Source organism: Halichoerus grypus, chromosome 1 (genome assembly GCF_964656455.1).
Source record: "Halichoerus grypus chromosome 1, mHalGry1.hap1.1, whole genome shotgun sequence".
Lineage (NCBI taxonomy): Eukaryota > Metazoa > Chordata > Mammalia > Carnivora > Phocidae > Halichoerus > Halichoerus grypus.
The window spans coordinates 97,866,181-97,886,083 of NC_135712.1; positions in this window are offsets into that span (position 1 = coordinate 97,866,181).

Genomic DNA, 19,903 nt, shown 5'->3' on the forward strand with positions numbered 1-19,903 from the left:
GTGTGAAAAGATGATAGTCTGTGTTATATACAGGTGAATTCCATATGTGAAGGAAGCGGAAGAACAGGCCTAATAATAAAGGAACTGACATACCCTTGCCAAATGGAGAAATATTCTACTTTTGATTTGATGAGGACTTCAGTAGTTGTTTTTCATTGAGTTTATTACTCCAACAAAACTTCTCAAGAATTGGAATCAGTAATTTTCTAAGAGCCAGGATTATGAATTTTAAAGTAGTAAAGAAATGATTTTGACATAAACATTTGTATTAATTTTTATTTTACTTCAAATATAAGTGAACCCTTGAAGATATTTGATTGTTAACTGTACTTAATCTATGGTTTGGGAGAAAGAGGTTAGCAGCAAAATGTTTCCTGAAGCAGTTGAATGCATTGAATTGGAATCCAAAACATGTCAAATGTCAAATATTTTCGTTGCAGCATAACTTAATATTAAGTTAAGCTTTTTGACAACAATTAACCAATAGATCAACTGCTTTTTACCTGTTATTCCTAAGTTATTCATGAAAAGGAAAATGTTGTGACTTGTAAGCGTGTATTTTGTTCCCATCATATCTATATCACTTTACTTAAACATATGGCAAATTAAAATAAAGCTTAGCGAACACACATGGTATTAAAGGAAGGCATAGAACACAATTTGATATTTCTTATTTAGAATTGTAATTTCACTTATGAAACTTTGTTCTTATGTATACTGATTTTAGTAATATTACAGGCTTAGAAGAAACATTAACAGTCTAGCATTTGTCCAAAATAATAGAGTTTGACTTGTGTCAGGTTATTTAAAAACTCTAGCTTTGATTTTCTTTCTCAATTTTGTTTTCTATTTGGTGTCTTTTGTTCTGTATAGGCTTTTTGATTGTTTTGCCCATTTATGCAAAAAACTGCCTCTGGGACTGATCGTATTTCATTGAATCTGAAGATCACCTTGAATAATATGGACAATTTAAACATGTTAAGTCTTTCAATTCATGGACATAGGATGTCTTCCGTCTTCCCAGTATCGTATTTTTTTTTTTTTTTTTTTAAAGATTTTATTTATTTATTTGAGAGAGAGAGAATGAGAGACAGAGAGCATGAGAGGGGTTAGGGTCAGAGGGAGAAGCAGACCCCCTGCCGAGCAGGGAGCCCGATGCGGGACTCGATCCAGGGACTCCAGGATCATGACCTGAGCCGAAGGCAGTCGCTTAACCAACTGAGCCACCCAGGCGCCCCCCAGTATCGTATTTTTAATGTTCTAGTTATTTTTTATACCAATCTGTGCCAGAATTAAACGCACTTATATACCACTGCTACAGTATTACAGTTCTATTTGTCTTTATGTTTATCTTTACCAGCAAGCTGTATACTTTCTTATGCTATTATGTTGTTTTCTAGTGTCCTTTCCCACCCCCACCCCCAACTTGAAGGACTTCCTCTAACCTTCTTTGTAAGGCCAATCAGGTAACAATGAACTTCTACTTTTACTTATCTGGAAAGCCTTTAGTTCTTCTTAATTTTGAAGGACAGTTTATTTTATTTTTTTCTTTCAACACATTAAATATATCATTCTGACTGGCAAGATTTCTGCTTAGAAACCACTGTTAGTCTTATGAGGGCTCCCATGAATGTGAAGTTACTTTTTTCCTTGCTGCTTTCAAAATTTTCTCTTTGTCTTTGAATTTTGACAATTTCATTATGATGTATTTCTGTGTGAAATTTTGCAGATCATTTTACTTGGAGGTCATTGGGAATCTTGAACTTAGTTACCTGGTTATTTCTTTCCTTAATGTTGAGAAGTTTTCAACCATTTTTTCTTCAAATATAATTGTGGACCCTAGTGATTTTCTTGTTTTTCAAGACTGAAATAGAAAATTGTTTTAATTTTCAGAAATGAAACAAAACTATTGAATAATAGTTTAAAATTAAGTGAGATATGATAAACAGTAAATAATTGTTTCTTCTATTATGCACCTTGAATTCCCTAGTCCCATCAAAATAACATTGTATATCATAAAGCAGAATGAAGAGATAATTTTTCATAGCTCTCTGATAAAATTAACATAAAAAGTATTTTAAAAACATTTTTATTTTACATTTTATTTCTCTGTATATCTAAAGGAAGTATTCAGTTGAATTTTGTATTAAGCATATTAATACTGTATTGTACCATAAGATCCAGTAATTCCACTATATACCCAAAGAAAATAAAAACACTAATATTTTGAAAAGATATACACACCCCTATGTTTATTGCAGCATTATTTACAGTAGCCAAGAATGGAAGCAACCCAAGTGTCTATCCCTAGATGAATGAAGAATACACACACACATCCCATAGAATATTACTAATCCATAAAAAAGAATGTGATTTAGCCATATGCAACAGCATGGATGTCCCAGACAGTATAATGTTAAGTGAAATAAGTAAGACAGAGAAAGATAAATACCATATGAATTAACTTATATGTGGGATTTCAGAAACAAAACAAGCAAAGGAAATGGAGACAAACCAAAAAAAAAAGACTCTTAAATACAGAGATCACACTGATGGTTGCCAGAGGAGAGGTGAGTAGGGTGATGGGTGAAACAGATAAAGGGGATTAAGAGTACACTTATTTTGTTGAACATTGAGTAATGTGTAGAATTGTTGAATCATTATATTTTATACCTGAAACTAATATAACCCTGTATGTTAATTATACTTCAATTATAAAAAAAGAAAGAAAGGAACTGAGCTAGGTTTTGACTGGGAATATAAAACCAAAGATAAATATCCAACACACACACACACACACACACACACACACACACACACACACACTTTAATGAAAATACAATTGCTCTGTTGAATAAGAGTGATTTTATCATTAATTTTAAAATCTTTATATAATGTGTTCTGTTATTGAGGAGTACCACAAAGAATAAGGCAGATATGATGTCACATAGAGATTCTAATTGATCAGAAATTAAATAAGTGAACAATTAGATTCTAATTGAGGATGGAACTAAAATCACTTGACATTTTAGTTATTGTATTTCTTTAATTTAAAGTTAATTTTAATACATTTTTACCTTCCATCTACTTTTTTATTATTTATTTATTATTTTATTTTTTAATTAACATATAATGTATTATTTGTTTCAGTGGTACAGGTCTGTGATTCATCAGTCTTACACAACACACAATGCTCATTACAACTCATACCCTCCCCAATGTCCATCACCCAGTCACCCCATCTGCTAACCCCCTCCCCTCCAGCAACCCTCAGTTTGTTTCCTAAGATTAAGAGTCTCTTATGGTTTGTCTTCCTCTCTGGTTTCATCTTGTTTCATTTTTTTCCCTCTTTCCCTTTCATCCTCTGCCTTGAAAGTTTTTATCAGTAGATTTAGTTTAAAAGATGTGGGTAACTTCAACCCACTTTTTTTGAGTGTTCATAATGTATAAAACACTTTAGAAACAGAAAGGTAATTAGTCCACATTAGTATGTAATTCTCACTCTCAAATTAAGTTGTAATCTAGCTTGAGAGACAAATTTGTAAATAGCTGTCTATATTCTGAGGCTAATTTTCAAAAGTTCTATATTAAGGACTTAAGAAAAAAAAACTATATACTTTTATGTGGAAAAATTAAGGGATGCAGGGGATTGAGAAACAAACTGAAAGGACATGGCAATGGTATGAAATGAGCTGTATGTGGATCTGGTAATCCTTCCAAATTCCTGAAACTTGATACTGAAGTATAGTTTTTATTATTGGTAAACCTCCTCCTCAACAGAAGGATATTTGTACGGACTGATGCTGCTCTCAGCTTCTGGTGCCCTAGGAGGTTAAAAGCCAAAACTGTTCAAGGTCTCTTTTCCTCATTATGGCTTAATTGTCTCAAAGTGAGCTTTTAGTATCTAAAGTTGCTGAGGCAACTGGAAACAGTCGCTGGAAATGGCCTGAGAATAGACTGTCCTGTTTAATTAAGGACAGTAGGGGATTAGTTGAGTAGGGGATTGGTTTCCTATATGGATTACCAATTTAAAATATTATCAATATAAATTAATACATAATAAATGCTAATCATGTAACATTTTCTATTGGTTTTTCTGAAGACACTTTGAGAAGTTAGAGCACATTTTGGTTATCATCATATGGATTAAATGACTTTTCATTGTCTAATATCTTGAGGAGATTCTAGTGATTATTTTCTTAATTTTTTATATTCAGGATATATGGATGCCTACTAAGATTATTAGTCTAATTTTTGTATAACTGCTTAATCAAGTGCAAACTTTGACTCTTAATATCAATAGAAAGTTCAGGAAAAGGGTAGAAAACCAAAGGATGCTAAGCAATGCTAGGAAACAGCCATGAATAAAGCCTAAGAATTATCTGCTTAGGATGCTGTCAGCACTGTTAGACCCACAACTCTACTCCTTCCCAGTGAATCATCTCTGTTAGTTCAAGTAGCTGTAAGAGCAGGGAAAGAGACTCTCTGCTCCCCTCTGTCCTAAGGGACAATCCTTATATTTCATGTCTTGGGGTTTTTCCCTTCAATAGGAAGGGTTTTGAGATGTTAATACTATGATTTTTTTTTTAGCCAATATAGATTTATGATCAAGACTATATTGAAGGACCTTCAGTGTTTCCCAAGCTTGATGCTCTGCTAAAATGATAACATCAAAAAAATAAAATAGGCATTATACACAATTCAAAATTCATCATGACATCCTTTTCAAATACTATCTCCAGTATTTTGTTTTATATACTTTTCACGTGTTGATATTTGGAAACCTATCTTTTGATTTTAGGTTTTATTGTCTGTGCATATTATCTATGATTAGTAGGTTTTAATTGTGACTATAAATAACTCATTATAGTCATATATGCACAATGATTTTATTATCCCTGCAAGCTGGTGTTGCTTTACTTGTCATCAAATAGCCTAGTTTCAGTTTTGCTAGAGTCATGTTCATTAACTTACTGGTCAATTCACAGTTAATTTAATTCTGCTCTATTTTCAGAGTGGAGTAGCACTTAAGGAAAAATAAAGTGTTCTTTGATATATTAGGAGAAAACGTTTGATCTATGAAATTCTTCAAATTATAAATCAGTGTAGAATTAAACCCAAATCTTGCTTTGTGATTTTTGGCATAAACATTATTCTCAGTCTCAATGAGCCATCTGTAAAATGGTAATTATAAATTCTATTAGCAAGGTTTGGTAAGGTTTGAAGACAATCTAGGTAAATCTATCAGCACATATTATTTTTTAAAGATTTTATTTATTTGAGAGAGAGAGAGCAAGTGAGGGGGAGATGCAGAGGGAGAAGGAGAAGCGGACTCCCCATTGAGCAGGGAGCCCAACTCGGGACTCAATCCCAGAACCCTGAGATCATGACCTGAATTGAAGGCAGATACTTAACCAAGTGAGCCACCCAGGTGACTCTCAGCACATATTATTGAGAGCTCTGTCCCACACACCTGAAATCAATAGGGAGCAAAACAAGATCTACTTTTTTTTTTATTATATTATGTTAATCACCATACATTACATTATTAGTTTTTGATGTAGTGTTTCATGATTCATTGTTTGTGTATAACACCCAGTGTTCCATTCAGTACGTGCCCTCTTTAATACCCATCACCAGGCTAACCCATCCCCCCACCCCCCTCCCCTCTAGAACCGTCAGTTTGTTTCTCAGAGTCCATAGTCTCTCATGGTTCGTCTCCCCCTCCAATTCCTCCCCCTTCATTTTTCCCTTCCTGCTATCTTCTTCATCTTCTTTTTTTTTAAACATATAACGTATTATTTGTTTCAGAGGTACAGGTCTGTGATTCAACAGTCTTACACAATTCACAGCACTCACCATAGCACATACCCTCCCCAATGTCTATCACCCAGCCACTCCATCCCTCCCACCCCCCACCACTCCAGCAACCCTCAGTTTGTTTCCTGAGATTAAGAATTCCTCATATCAGTGAGGTCGTATGATACATGTCTTTCTCTGATTCACTTATTTCGCTCAGCATAATACCCTCCAGTTCTATCCATGTCGTTGCAAATGGCAAGATTTCGTTACTTTTGATGGCTGCATAATATTCCATTGTATATATATACCACATCTTCTTTAACCATTCATCTGTCGATGGACATCTTGGCTCTTTCCATAGTTTGGCTATTGTGGACATTACTGCTATAAACATTGGGGTGCATGTACCCCTTTGGGTCCCTACATTTGTATCTTTGGGGTAAATACCCAGTAGCGCAATTGCTGGGTCGTAGGGTAGCTCTATTTTCAACTTTTTGAGGAACCTCCATACTGTTTTCCAGAGTGGCTGTACCTACTCTTAAATGTATTTTTTGAAGTTTATAGAAATTCTGATAAAAGAAAAAGCCTTTAGAGCTGAGATGATCAAAATGCTTCATGCAAGAACTGAAGCATGAAAGATGATGGGTAGATTTTGAGGATGGTTACAATAGAAATGGTGACGCTAAAATATCTTGAAACATTTTAGGAGAAATTTGACAGGAAAAATTCTGAATTTAATTTGACTTTGAAGGATGAAGGTTCATTCAAGTAAAAATGTACAGTAGAATGTAAGGCATATTGCAGTTTAGGTGAGAAGATCAAACAAGAAAAAAATGTACAGTAGAAAGGCACACTGTAGTTTTGGTGAAAAGATAAACTAGAAAAACAAATTTAGCAGTTTTCAGTATAGAGTTGACAATTGAAGGATGAGTTCTCTGAGGGAAGGGATGTTGAGAAAGAACAGAGCTCCAAAGTAATATTGAAAATGTATAAACCATACTATTTTTTTGCTGTTCTAACTTTTAAGATCTAGCTCAATATTGCCTTGACTGTCATGAAAAATATGAAGAGTCCACTTTCAGAAAGTGAATATTGTGACTCCTCAAAATTCTATTTGGAAAACAAAGATGAATATCTAATTATATTTTAACTAATATACTAGTACAAATAAATACTTTATTTATAGATCAGGTAGGTGCATTTTTTTTCTAACATGATTTTTCCCCCAAAATATCTCTTTAGTATCTCTTTAGTATAGGAAATCTTTGAGGAACAGAAAATTATGTTTATTTTTTAGTAATGTCCACTTTCTAAAAAAGTACAAGACAATCTTGAAACTACAGAGAATATATTGGTTTCATGACCCTGAATTATAATTGAAAATAAATGTGTTTGTTTGTGTACCAATTTCTGATGAAAAGCTATATTGAATGCAGATGATTCCATCTTCTTCTTTTTTTTTTTTTTAAGATTTTATTTATTCATTTGAGAGAGAGAGAGCACAAAAGAGCACAAGCCGAGAAGAGGGGTGGAGGGAGAGGGAGAAGTAGGCTCCCACTGAGCAGGGAGCTTAACATAGGGCTCGATCCCAGGACCCTGAGCTCATGACCTAAGCTGAAAGCAGACTGCTTAATGGGCTGAGCCACCCAGACTCCCTGATGATTCCATCTTCTTATAGATTCTTATTTAGTAGTTAATTATGATTAGACACCATATTTATATTCAGTGCTTGTTCATAAGACAAGTTGTGTCTTTGAAATGTGGATATCATGAAGATTGATATAATCACGTTTCATTCATGATTAATTATTTTTAGGTTGCAGAAATAATTTTAAGATTAAGGAACTAATATATATACATATATATTTATTTTTTTGTTTATTAATAGCTTTTACTATTTTCTAGTTTAACACAAATTCTCAATATTACTCTTTCTCATAATGAAGATACTTGACTCAATGTGATATTTTAGGCATCTTTCCTATCTTATAATAAACTGAATATATACACATATATTCTAATCAATTTGTTTTCTAGCATCCTTTCCTCATATTCTCCCAAAATGTCTGTTTTAAAACAAAATAAAAAAAAATTGCTGGGTAGAAGAAAAGTCTAGATTTAGAGCCTGAGTACTTGCATTTTTTTTTTTTTTTAAACACACACACATCCACACACATACACATGAAATTTCTTGGGCTATATATGGTTGAATTATTGCCACTCCACCCTACCTACACTTCACTTCTGAGATGAAAAAGCAAGACATGTACAGGAGAGTGGAATTCACGTATATTCTTGTCAGCTCCTTTACGCTTGCAGGAAGGTATCAAAGTACCATCTTTCAGCTGACCGTTCAAGTACATACAACAGAGAACAATACTGGAGGTGCTTCTTAGGGAGTGTAACCAATGTCATTGCCAATTAATTCTTATCAAGTGGTCAATTTAGTGAGGCATTGATACTCTGAGAATGTATACAGATTTTTCATTTTAGTAAATATAGAGAGTATCCTATTTTAATACTAAAAATGTAGTCCTGATAATGTGTACTAAAGTCAATTTTAATACTAAAAATGTAGTCCTGATAATGTGTACTAAAGCCAATTTTCTGGTCTTAATGATTTCTATTTCCAGAGAGTTAAAAACATTTTAAATGACCCCAAATTACATTTTGCTTTTTTAGATTCAGTACCATTTATTATTGGGATTTTGTACATATTCACATTTGAAAACACAATTGTTTTACTTAAATTCATCGACCATCAGATTGAGGGAAATCTTTGCAACTTTAATCACACCTAAGGATGTCCTAAGTATAGGAAACTTATACTTTGTTGTCACTAATAAGAGAAATTTCTCTCTTTTTTTTTTTCCATTTTCCACTATTTTTATTTAAAAGTCTGGGTAAATTTTTTTTTATTATGTTATGTTAATTACCACACATTACATCATTAGTTTTTGATGTAGTGTTCCATGATTCATTGTCTGTGTATAACACCCAGGGCTCCATGCAGAATGTGCCCTCTTTAATACCCATCACCAGGCTAACCCATCCCTCTACCCTCTAATGAAAAAATGAAAAGTAAGTTTAATATAATTAATCTTAATCCATAAATAACTTAAAAACAGCATGGCATTTCAAGACTAAATTTTTGCTTATCTGGCTTAATCCAAATACATATTTTAGAATGCCTAACTTTCCTGTTTTCAATTTTTAATCCAACTACACCTTTTGATATATACTGACACCCCAAACCACCCATGTGTTAGAATCTACACCTCTGGACATCACTAGGTGAAAAAAATATTCTGAGCAATCATAAACTGAGATACCAAATATCTCATAAACTGAGATACCATGCTGTTGCACAAACATGGCTTTACTAACAAAAATAACAATGCTGCTTAAACTAAATTGAAAGTTATTGTCCAGTAACATTTGGTATCTCAGTTTATGATTGCTCAGAATTTTTTTTTTTCACCTAGCGATGTCCAGAGGTGTAGATTCTAATACATGGGTGGTTTGGGGTGTAAGTATATATCAAAAGGTGTAGTTGGATTAAAAATTGAAAACAGGAAAGTTAGGCATTCTAAAATATATATTTGGATTAAGCCAGATAAGCAAAAATTTAGTCTTGAAATGCCATGCTGTTTTTAAATTATTTATGGTTTAAGATTAATTATATTAAACTTACTTTTCATTTTTTTCATTAGGCTTATACTGAGGAGCAGTAGAAAAAACAAACCAACGAAGCTCATTGCCTTAGAAAATCTAAACAATATGATGTGATTTTGATTACCTAAGTCCTATACAAAAAAATGTACCTGAAATAAATATATATACACTCTAAGTATAGGAAATTGGTGTAAACTTCCTGAACAGATGGCTTTATTTTAGCTAATGAACACTGGAAATTACATAAATGATTCTGACTTTCATTTGGCATAGGTTACAAGAGAGCATAGAACAAATTTTATGGTCATTGATCTTAAATATTCAGGGAATTGTGTCATTATCATCAATCCTGATTTCTTCTAATTATATTTATTGTCTTGTTGCCATTCACTAATTATAAATACTATATTCTATGATGTTTTATAGATTTATATAAGCTCTCTTAAGTTCTTTTGTTATCACTGAGAGATTTGTACATAAATAAATAGGGCCACTTGCTAATGTATTCAGTGATATTTACTGAGTATTCACTATTTGATGGGCCACAGCTAACTAGTATGAGGCCATATTCTAAGTGGTTTAGAACACTGAAGGATTCTTAGTAAGACTATTGGCAACTATATGCAAATATTTATAAAACAAATTAGAAAATAAAGACATGAGAGAAAGTAAGGTACCATATGGAGTTTCAGAAATAATAGAAATTGCTAACAGTTAGGGAAAGAAAAGAGGTGTGGAAAAGTTAAAAAAAAAAAGTCTTCATAACAGAACATCAGACTTGAGCTCTAAGTAGTAGGATTTAAATATCAATACTGTGTTATACAGAATAAAATTCTTGTAAATAAGGTGAAGTGAATTTATTTCTAAAAATGTTAACTTACATTTCTTACAGATAGCAGTCTGTCCAACTTTAATAGGCTAAATGAGAGAAATAAATTTCTTCTTACAGGCTTTGGCAGGATAACCTTTCTAACAGCAGAGAGAATGTATTATTTTCTTCTTTGGGGTTTTGTAGGGTTTATTAATTAACTTTATCTAAAATTTATTGATTTATTTCTATGTGATATATATGGGGCTCTCCAGTATGAAGGATGGAAATATAAATTAAAAAAAATAACCAAATGGTAAGTTACATACTATTTAATGTTCCTTATCTTAAACATTTTAATTAAAATAATTTAAATAAATCAAATACAAATTAATAGACAAAACATTTAATTGGCTAAAACTCCAAACCCAAAACACCTCAATATCATTCCATTGTAGTTAAAATTACAAAATATATAGAAAATAAGAGTCAGTCGATTTATTATTTTTTAAAAATATAGCACATCATCAGACACCAGAAATTAAGAGGAGAAAGTATTAAAACAAGAAAACAAAAAGCAAGCAAACAAAAACCATCTGCAAAATGAAGATTCATCCTTAAAATCTATAGGATTGTGATGGCCTATGATAATCAGATCCTATCCTATTTTATTTTCCAAGCACTTCACTTCTTAAATTACATCGTCATAGGTTTTGATCTGTATTGCTTCCTTAAATCATGATTGGTTTTTGTTTTGAGGGTTTTTTTACAGTTATTTTTACTTTTTTTTACAAATAGTGTGTCAGAATCTGCTGCAATTGCCTGGATCATATAATCTTAGCCACTTAAGTGAGAAAAATAAATTTTTAATGAATTAAAATAACACAAATAAAATTATTTCTTTAGGCCTTTGGGAGAAAAGATGACAAAATGAAAGACACAGAAAGTCACTCTTTGTGTATTTCTTATTTTAAAACATGTTTATATTTAAAAAGGGATACTTTGATTGGTTATATTGTAGTTGTGGGACTTGATTCTTATTCTAAATGGTAAAAGAAAAGTTAAATCAAGTTACAAGTATTCTCCATACTTTTTTTTTTTAGAACAAGAATAAATAAAACTTGATGGTTCACTTAAGCAGCTTCAAGTGTACATTTTTTACCTTATTTTGAAAGTTTCAATAAAGATATTCAAAGTAAATGTCATACCCATGACAATTTCATCACACTTCCCAGATGTATTAGAAACCTTGCATTAATGAGGGGAATATCATTTCTCTAAGAATGTAGCACAGTATTGCCAGAGAGAACCATCTCACTACATTTTCTCCTATCACCCTCAACCCTTGATATACTCTCTATTTTATTATTATAGTAATATGGAGGTTGATGAAAATTAATATTTAGAAAGAAAATGTAGTTTTTAGTCAGGCATGTAAGTTGCTGGAATTTGCTAATTAAGCACAAAGCTCTATGGGAACCAGTGCCAAAGTATGGAAACCTCAACCACAACTGATGAATTGATGGGAGCTCAATGTGGACTAGTCTGAGAGGTAAAAACTGGGGGCCCAGTCATCAAGGGCTCTCACACTTTTTTGAGTTTTACTTCCAGGAGCTTGGCCTTTGCCCATTTTGTCCCATCTAGGGTAGAGAAGCTAAAAAACTAAGAGCATGTGTGAAGTTCATAGTTTAGAAGCACTAAAAGACTGAGGCCTTCTCATAGCACTGTAGAATTCTTTCCTTCTCCCTATATATTACCAAAAGGTTAATAAAGGACTGTTTACAGTAGTGTTTTCTTTATACTAAGTGCTTCATATCCAGCTGTCAAGAAAAAATTACAAGAATTACTAAAAGCCAAAAAAAAAAAAAAAAAAACAGTTTGAAGAAATAGAGCATCAGAACATGAATCAGATATGGCAGGAATGTTGGAACTATCAGACCTGGAATATAACAAAAATATTAGAAAGCTATGTCTCCAATGGGTAAAGCAGAAAGCATGCAAAAACATACAGATAATTTTAGAAAAGAGATGGGTAGCCTAAGAAGAACCAAAAATAAGTACTAGAGATGAAAAACCCTGTAACAGAATGAAGAATGGCTTTGATGGGTTTGTTGGTAGATGGTAAGTGGCCCAGGCAAGAATCTCTTAGCTTGAGGGTATCCTAATAGAAACTACTCAAACTGAAAAACAAGAAGAGTGTGAAAAAAAATAGAACAGAATATTCAAGGACTGTAGGAAAACTACAGAGGACTAACATGCTCATAATGGGTATTCCAGAAGGAGAAAAAAGAAAGAACACAAGAAATATTTGAAACAATAATGGCTGAGAGTTTCCCCAAATTAATGTCTGATACTGAACCATAGATCCAGGAAGGTCATAAAACTTTGTGTAGAATAAATCCTCAAAAAAAACCCACATCCATGAATATCATTTTCCAACTATAGAAAACTAAGAGAAAAAAATATACATGCACACACACACACATGCTGGAAGAAGCCATAGTTTAAAAACAAATTACTTATATAGAAGCAAAGATAAGAATTACATCCAACTTCTCAGAAAGAGTGTAAGTGAAAAGAGAGTAGAGTGAAATATTTAAAGTGTTGAAAGAGAAGAAATTGCCAACCTAGAATTTTGTTCCAAGGAAAAATTGTCTTTCAAGAGTGAAGGAGAAATGCTTTCTCAGACAAACACAATTTGAAGGAATATGTTGAAATAGACACAACTTGCAAGAAATGTTAAAAGAAATTCTTTAGAGAGAAAGAAAATAATAAAAGTCAAAAAGTCAGACCTATATAACTGTTGCATAAGGAATAGGTGAAGGCAAAATAAAAAATACTTATTTTTCTTTTTTTAAATTTAATTCAAGGTAGTTAACATATAGTATAGTATTGGTTTCAGGAATAGAATTTAGTGAATCATCACTTACATATAACACCTAGTACTTATCCCAACAAATGCCCTCCTTAATGCCTATCACCTATTTAGTCCATCCCCCTACCCGCCTCCCCTCCAGCAACCCCCAATTTGTTCTCTATAGTTAAGAATCTCTTCTGGTTTGCCTCCCTCTCTATTTTATCTTATTTTATTTTTCCTTCCCTTCCCTTATGTTCATTTGTTTTGTTTCTTAAATTCCACATATGAATGAAATCATGATATTTGTCTTTCTCTAATGGAATTATTTTGTTTAACATAATACACTCTAGTTCCATCCACATTGTTGCAAATGGCAAGGTTTCATTCTTTTTGATGGATGAGTAATATTCCATTGTATATTTATACCATCTCTTTATCCTTTCATCAGTCAATGGACATTAAGGGTCTTTCCATAATTTGGCTATTGCTGATAGTGCTGTTATAAATATTGGGGTGCATGTGCCCTTTCAAATCAGCATGTTTTTTATCCTTTGTATACATTTTTTATCCTTTGTATAAATCCCTATCCTTTGTATCAATTGCACCTAGTACTGCAATTGCTGGATCATAGGGTAGTTCTATTTTTAAAGTTTTGCAGAATCTCCATACTGTTTTCCAGAGAGGCTGCACCAGTTTGCATTCCTACCAACAGTGCAAAAGGGTTCCCCTTTCTCCACATCCTCACCAACACCTGTTGTTTCCTGAGCTGTTAATTTTAGCCATTCTGACAAGTGTGAGGTGATATCTCATTGTGGTTTTGATTTGTATTTCCCTGATGATCAGTGATGTTGAGCATTTTTTCATATGTCTGTTAGTCATTTGTATGTCTTTTTTGGAAAAATGTCTGTTCATTTCTTCTGAAAATATACATGGTATGATCTCAATCTTTTGTAAGGTTGAGGCCAGATTTGTGACCCAGTATGTGTTCTATTCTGGAAAATGTTCCATGTGCACTTAAAAAAATGTGTATTCTGCTGGTTTAGGATGAAATGTTCTGACTATGTCTATTAAGTCCATCTGGTCCAGTGTGTCATTCAAAGCCATCGCTTCCTTGATCTGCTCATATAATCTGTCCATTGCTGTAAGTAGGGTGTTAAAATCCCTTACTGTTACTGTATTATTATCAATGAGTTTCTTTAAGTTTGTTGTTAGTTCATTTATATATTTGGCTGCTCCCATGTTGGGAGCATAAATATTTACAACTGTTAGATCTTCTTGTTCGGTAGACCTCTTTATTATGATATAGTTCCCTTCTTCATCTCTTATTATAGTCTTTGGTTTAAAATCTAGTTTGTCCGATATAAGTATGGTTACTCCAGCTTTCTTTTGATGTCTATTAGCATGATAGATGGTTCTCCACTCCCCTCATTTTCAATCTGGAGGTGGCTTTGGGTCTAAAATGAGTCTCTTATAAGCAGCACTCAGTGGGTCTTGTTTTTGTTTTGTTTTGTTTTGTTTTTATTCATTCTGATACCTTATGTTTTTTGATTAGAGCATTTAGTCCATTTACATTTAGATTAATTATTGATAGACACGAATTTAGTGCCATTGTATTACCTGTAAAGTAGTTGTTCCTGTAGATTATCTCTGTTCCTTTCTAGCCTTTGTTGCTTTTGGTCTGTCTTTCCCACTCAAAGGATCACCTTTAATATCTCTTACAGAGGTGGTTTATTGTTCACCAACTCCTTTAGTTTTTGCTTGTCTCGGAAACTCTTTATTTCTCCTTCTATTCTGAATGACAGCCTTTTAGATAAAGTATTCTTGGCTGTATATTTTTCCCATTTAGAATGTTAAATATAACTTTCCACCTTCTTCTGGCCTTCCAAGTTTCTGTGGGTTGGTCTGCTGCTAACCTTATGTGTCTACCCTTGTAGGTTAAGGATCTTTTGTCCCTAGCTGCTTTCAGAATTCTCTCTTTATCTTTGTATTTTGCAAGTTACACTGTGATATGTCTTGGTATTGATTTTGTTGATTTTGAGGAGGGTTCTCTGTGCCTCTTGGACTTGAATGCCTGTTTCCTTCCCCAGACTAGGGAGGTTCTCAGCTATAATTTGTTCAAATAAACCTTTTGACCCTTTTTCCCACTCTTCTTCTGGGAATCCTGTGACATGGATATTGTTGTGCTTTATGGAATTGCTGAGTTCCCTAAGTCTATATTCATGATCTAATAGTTTTCTTTCCTTCTTTTTTTCAGCTTCATTATTTTCCATAATTTTATCTTCTGTATCACCTATTAATTCCTCTTCTTCCACCCTCGTTTTGATTTAATCCAGTAGGTTTTGCATCTCAGTTATACATTTTTTATTTCAGCCTGACAAGTTTTCAGGTCTTTTATCTCTGCAGCAAAGGGTTCTCTGGTATCTTCTATGCTTTTTTCAAGACCAGCTAGTATTCTTATGAATGCTGTTCTAAATTCTTGTTCAGATGTGTTGCTTATATCTATTTTGAGCAAATACTTCACTGTGATTTCTTCTTGATCTTTCTTTTGGGGAGAATTCATCCATCTTTTCATTTTGTCTAGGTTCCTGTCTTTTGCATGTTACAAAAGCTTGTTGTATCCTGCTCCTGAGAGTAATGTTATATTAAGAAGGGTTCATAAACTGTCCATGGCCTGGTGCTTCAGGAAGTGTTTTTGGCATATGCTGTGTGCACTCTGCTAATGTGTTTTGGCTGTTCTTTCCCACAAGTTAGTCATCTACAGAGTTCCTCCTTGATTGCAGTAGTGAGTGTTGGACCTTTAACTAGGTGTGCTTTAATATGTTTGTTAAAATAAGCCTGATTAAAAAAAAATTAAAACCTTATCCAAAAAAAGAGAAAAGGAAAAGGAACAAAAATGCAAACAGACAAACAAAAAAACTGTAAGCCTGATTCCAAGGAGAAAGAATGAAAGAAAGAAAGAAATAAGAAAGAAAAGAAAGAAATAAGAAAGAAAGAAAGAACCTGATCTAAACAATGAGAAAAGGAAACAAACGAACAAATAACTATAAGCCTGATTCCAAAGGAAAAAGGAAAGAAAGAAAAGAAAAGAAAAGTAAAGTAAAGTAAAGTAAAGAAAAGAAAGAAAAGAAAAGAAAAGAAAAGAAAAGAAAAGAAAAAAGAAAAGAAAAGAAAAGGGAAGGGAAGGGAAGGGAAGGGAAAGAAAGGAAAGGAAAGGAAAGGAAAGGGGAAAAAAAAAAAAAAACTTGGTCCTATTTCTACCAGAACTGAAGCTGACACTTTGCAGCATTCTATGGTCAGTAGACTTGGTACATGCAGGGGACCTGTATTGGTCCTCTGGGGGAGAGGCCCAATGCACTGGCTCACATTCAGACCTGCCCTAGTAAAGATGCCTATGCAGGTCTCAGAGGGATGTGGTTTGGTATAAGGGGCTCCAGCCTCTACTGGGGGTGCTGTGTTGCTCGCTGAAGTCCTACTGTGCCAGTGGACAGGGGTGGAAAATGGCATCATCCTGCCCTCTTGTGCCAGGGGAGGGAACTCATGACCACTGGTGTTCAGGAAACCCAAACAGAAAAGCAAACAACTTCCCCTCCTTTATTTATTCCAGGCTTCCATCAGCTCTTTGCCCTCAGACCAAATCTTAAAGGACCTGGCAAGGCGTGGACCCACCCAGAGCCTTGCAGCTCTGCACCAGGTGTCGTTCTGACCCAGAAAAGCAGTTGCATGACCACACAAGTGCCTGGAGTCTATGGTGAAGCACAGTGAAAAGCTACTACCTGGTTATCTGCCCTCTGTGCACCTCTGTCTCCTGCTTTTGAGTGGCTACTCAATGGCGCCCACGGGGTCCCTTGTCGTTGGAGAAGCAATATACCCTCTTCCAAATGTGCTACAGGAAGGGGAATGTTCTGTCCCAGGGCAACCCAGGGCATCCCCACACCACACTGTCCGCTCCTAGGCCTCTACCCTCCCTCTCTGGAGCACCACTGCCTGCCTGGCTTGACTGTGGCAAATGGCGCAGCCTTCTAAAACTGAGGAATTTGAGTGCCACTGTTTGCAAAAAAATTGCCATAGTCAGTTCCTCTCAGTTCCCCAGCCAGTGGTCTTGGGAGAGTGTTTTTCTTGCGTGATCCCCATGCGTTGCTCTCTCTTCCCCTCTCTCCCTCCTTTCCCATCTTCTTTCTGCAAAAAGGGCTCCCTTCCCTCCATGGCACCATGGTCTTTCTCACCCCCAATTCATGTCTCTAAACCTTGCAGCTGCTACGTTCTCTTCCTCTAAATTGTGCAGATTGCTCTTTTAATCCTCAGATCAATTTCCTAGTTGTTCAAAATGATTTGATGTTGATCTAGCTGTGTTTGAGAGACGAAGCTGCCCAGAGTCCTCCTACTGCTCCACTATCTTAATTCTTCCTCCCTCTCTTTCATTTTATAGTTCAGAGGAAGGTTAATGATCTAGGATGGATAGGTCTTTTCTTGTTTGTTTCAATTTTTTTTTATTTAAATTCTAGTTAGTTAAAATATAGTGTAATGTTAGTTTCAGGAGTAGAATTTGGTGATTTATCCACTTACGTATAACATGCAGTGCTAGTCACAACAAATGCCCTCCTTAAAACCATCACCCATTTAGCCCATCTCCCCACCCACCTCCCTTCCTTCAACACTCTGTTCTGTATAGTTAAAAGTCTCTTAAGGTTTGCATCCCTTTCTCTTTTTCCCATGTTTGTCTGTTTTGTTTCTTGTATTCTACATTGATTGAAATCATATTTTATTTACCTTTCTCTGACTGAATTATTTTGTTTAGCATAATACACATTAGCTCCATCCATGTCATTGCAAATGACAAGATTTCATTAATTCTTGTATTCCACATTGACTGAAATCATATTGTATTTATCTTTCTCTGGCTGAATTATTTTGTTTAGCATAATATGCAATAGCTCCATCATGTCATTGTAAATGGCAAGATTTCATTAATTCATTAATCCTTATGGCTGATGTATATATATATATATATATATATCTTTTTCAAGACTGCTTTGGCTATTCAGCATCTGTTGTGGTTCAATACAAATTTTAGGATTATTTGTTCTAGCTCTGTGAAAAATGCTGTTGGTATTTTGATAGGGATTGCATTAATTGTGAAGATTGCTTTGGGTAGTATAGACATTTTAACAATATTTGTTCTTCCAATCCATGCGCATGGAATGTTTTTCCATTTTTTTGTGTCACCTTCAGTTTCTTTGATCAGTGTTTTATAGTTTTCAGAGTACAGGTCTTTCACCTCTTTGATTAGGTTTATTCCTAAGTATCTTACTGTTTTTGGTGCTATTGTAAATTGGATTATAAATCATATAACTTCTAACCCAAAGTGTATGTTTGATGTGTATGATTTAACTACCGTATGTTTGAAATTCTGAAATGCACATTACAAAGTCTAAAGAGGGCAAAGTCCATAAAGAGAGTAGTTGAACACTAATCTGTCCTGTTTAGTAAAAGTGTAGTTTAAGTATAGTTCAGTGTCACTGCTGGCGTTTACAACTTTTTCTGCCTATTGCCTACCTAACTCAATTTTTATTAATTTACTTCATGCCATTTTAAATTTTTGCACAGTTTTTATATTAATAAGTAAAAAAAAATTTAAAACTCACAATTATTTTTAGATAAAAACAATATGTTTTAAGTTAAAACACATTTTTTCATTACTATATATAACTTCGTTATGTCTATAATTGAATACCTTTATATTGTAGTTTTGTCTGAATTTACCTCTAAGCAGTTCATGAGCCCATTACTTCCTTGGTCTTAAAGTTAATGAGTAGAACCAGAGTTAGGGTGGGAGGATATGGACCAAAGGGAGAAAAAGAAACTGTTCAAGGCAAAGGCCCGCTCACAGCACCAGACATGGAAACCTGAATATGAAATAGAAGGCATGAAAATTTCAAATCACATAAAGCTTTTTAAATTGAGAGGACAAACACTATTACTTAAAGTATTTCTACACATAAAAGTAAATCTAAAAGATAATTAATTAAAACTTGACAGATTTACAGTGTCAGTTCAAAGAGGTGAGAAACTGTAGTGTTTGATCTCACTCTTAAAAGAGGAGAAAAAGGGTAGACAATTTGCTAATTAGTTACTTTATTTTGAACCAATCAGAAAACTTAAATTGCAGGGAAAACAACTAACCTCAGTTTTAGGGTTGATCTCATAATGACTCTATCGGTAGGTATTTTTATTTCCTCTCTGTGAAGAGACTTAGGCTTTAAAACATTAACAAATTTGCCCCCAGTTTCTTAGGAATATGTAGTACAGCTGGCATTTGTACCTAGGTCTCTTGTGAGTGTAATGTTAGTTTCAGAAGTAGAATTTGGTGATTCATCACTTACGTATAACATGCAGTGCTAGTCACAACAAATGCCCTCCTTAAAACCATCACCCATTTAGCCCATCTCCCCACCCACCTCCCTTCCTTCAACACTCTGTTCTGTATAGTTAAAAGTCTCTTAAGGTTTGCATCCCTTTCTCTTTTTCCATGTTTATCTGTTTTGTTTCTTGTATTCCACATTGATTGAAATCATATTTTATTTATCTTTGGTAAATAAATTTGTATCAAATTCTTTGATCTTAAACACTTAAACACTATAGTGGCTTAAACCAGTAATGTAACTGATACTATAATTTTTACTGTATGAAATGGTGTTTAGTATAATTTTTGATAATTTAATTTTTGCTCTAAATAAAAAATATAAATAAAATGTTGGTTTTAT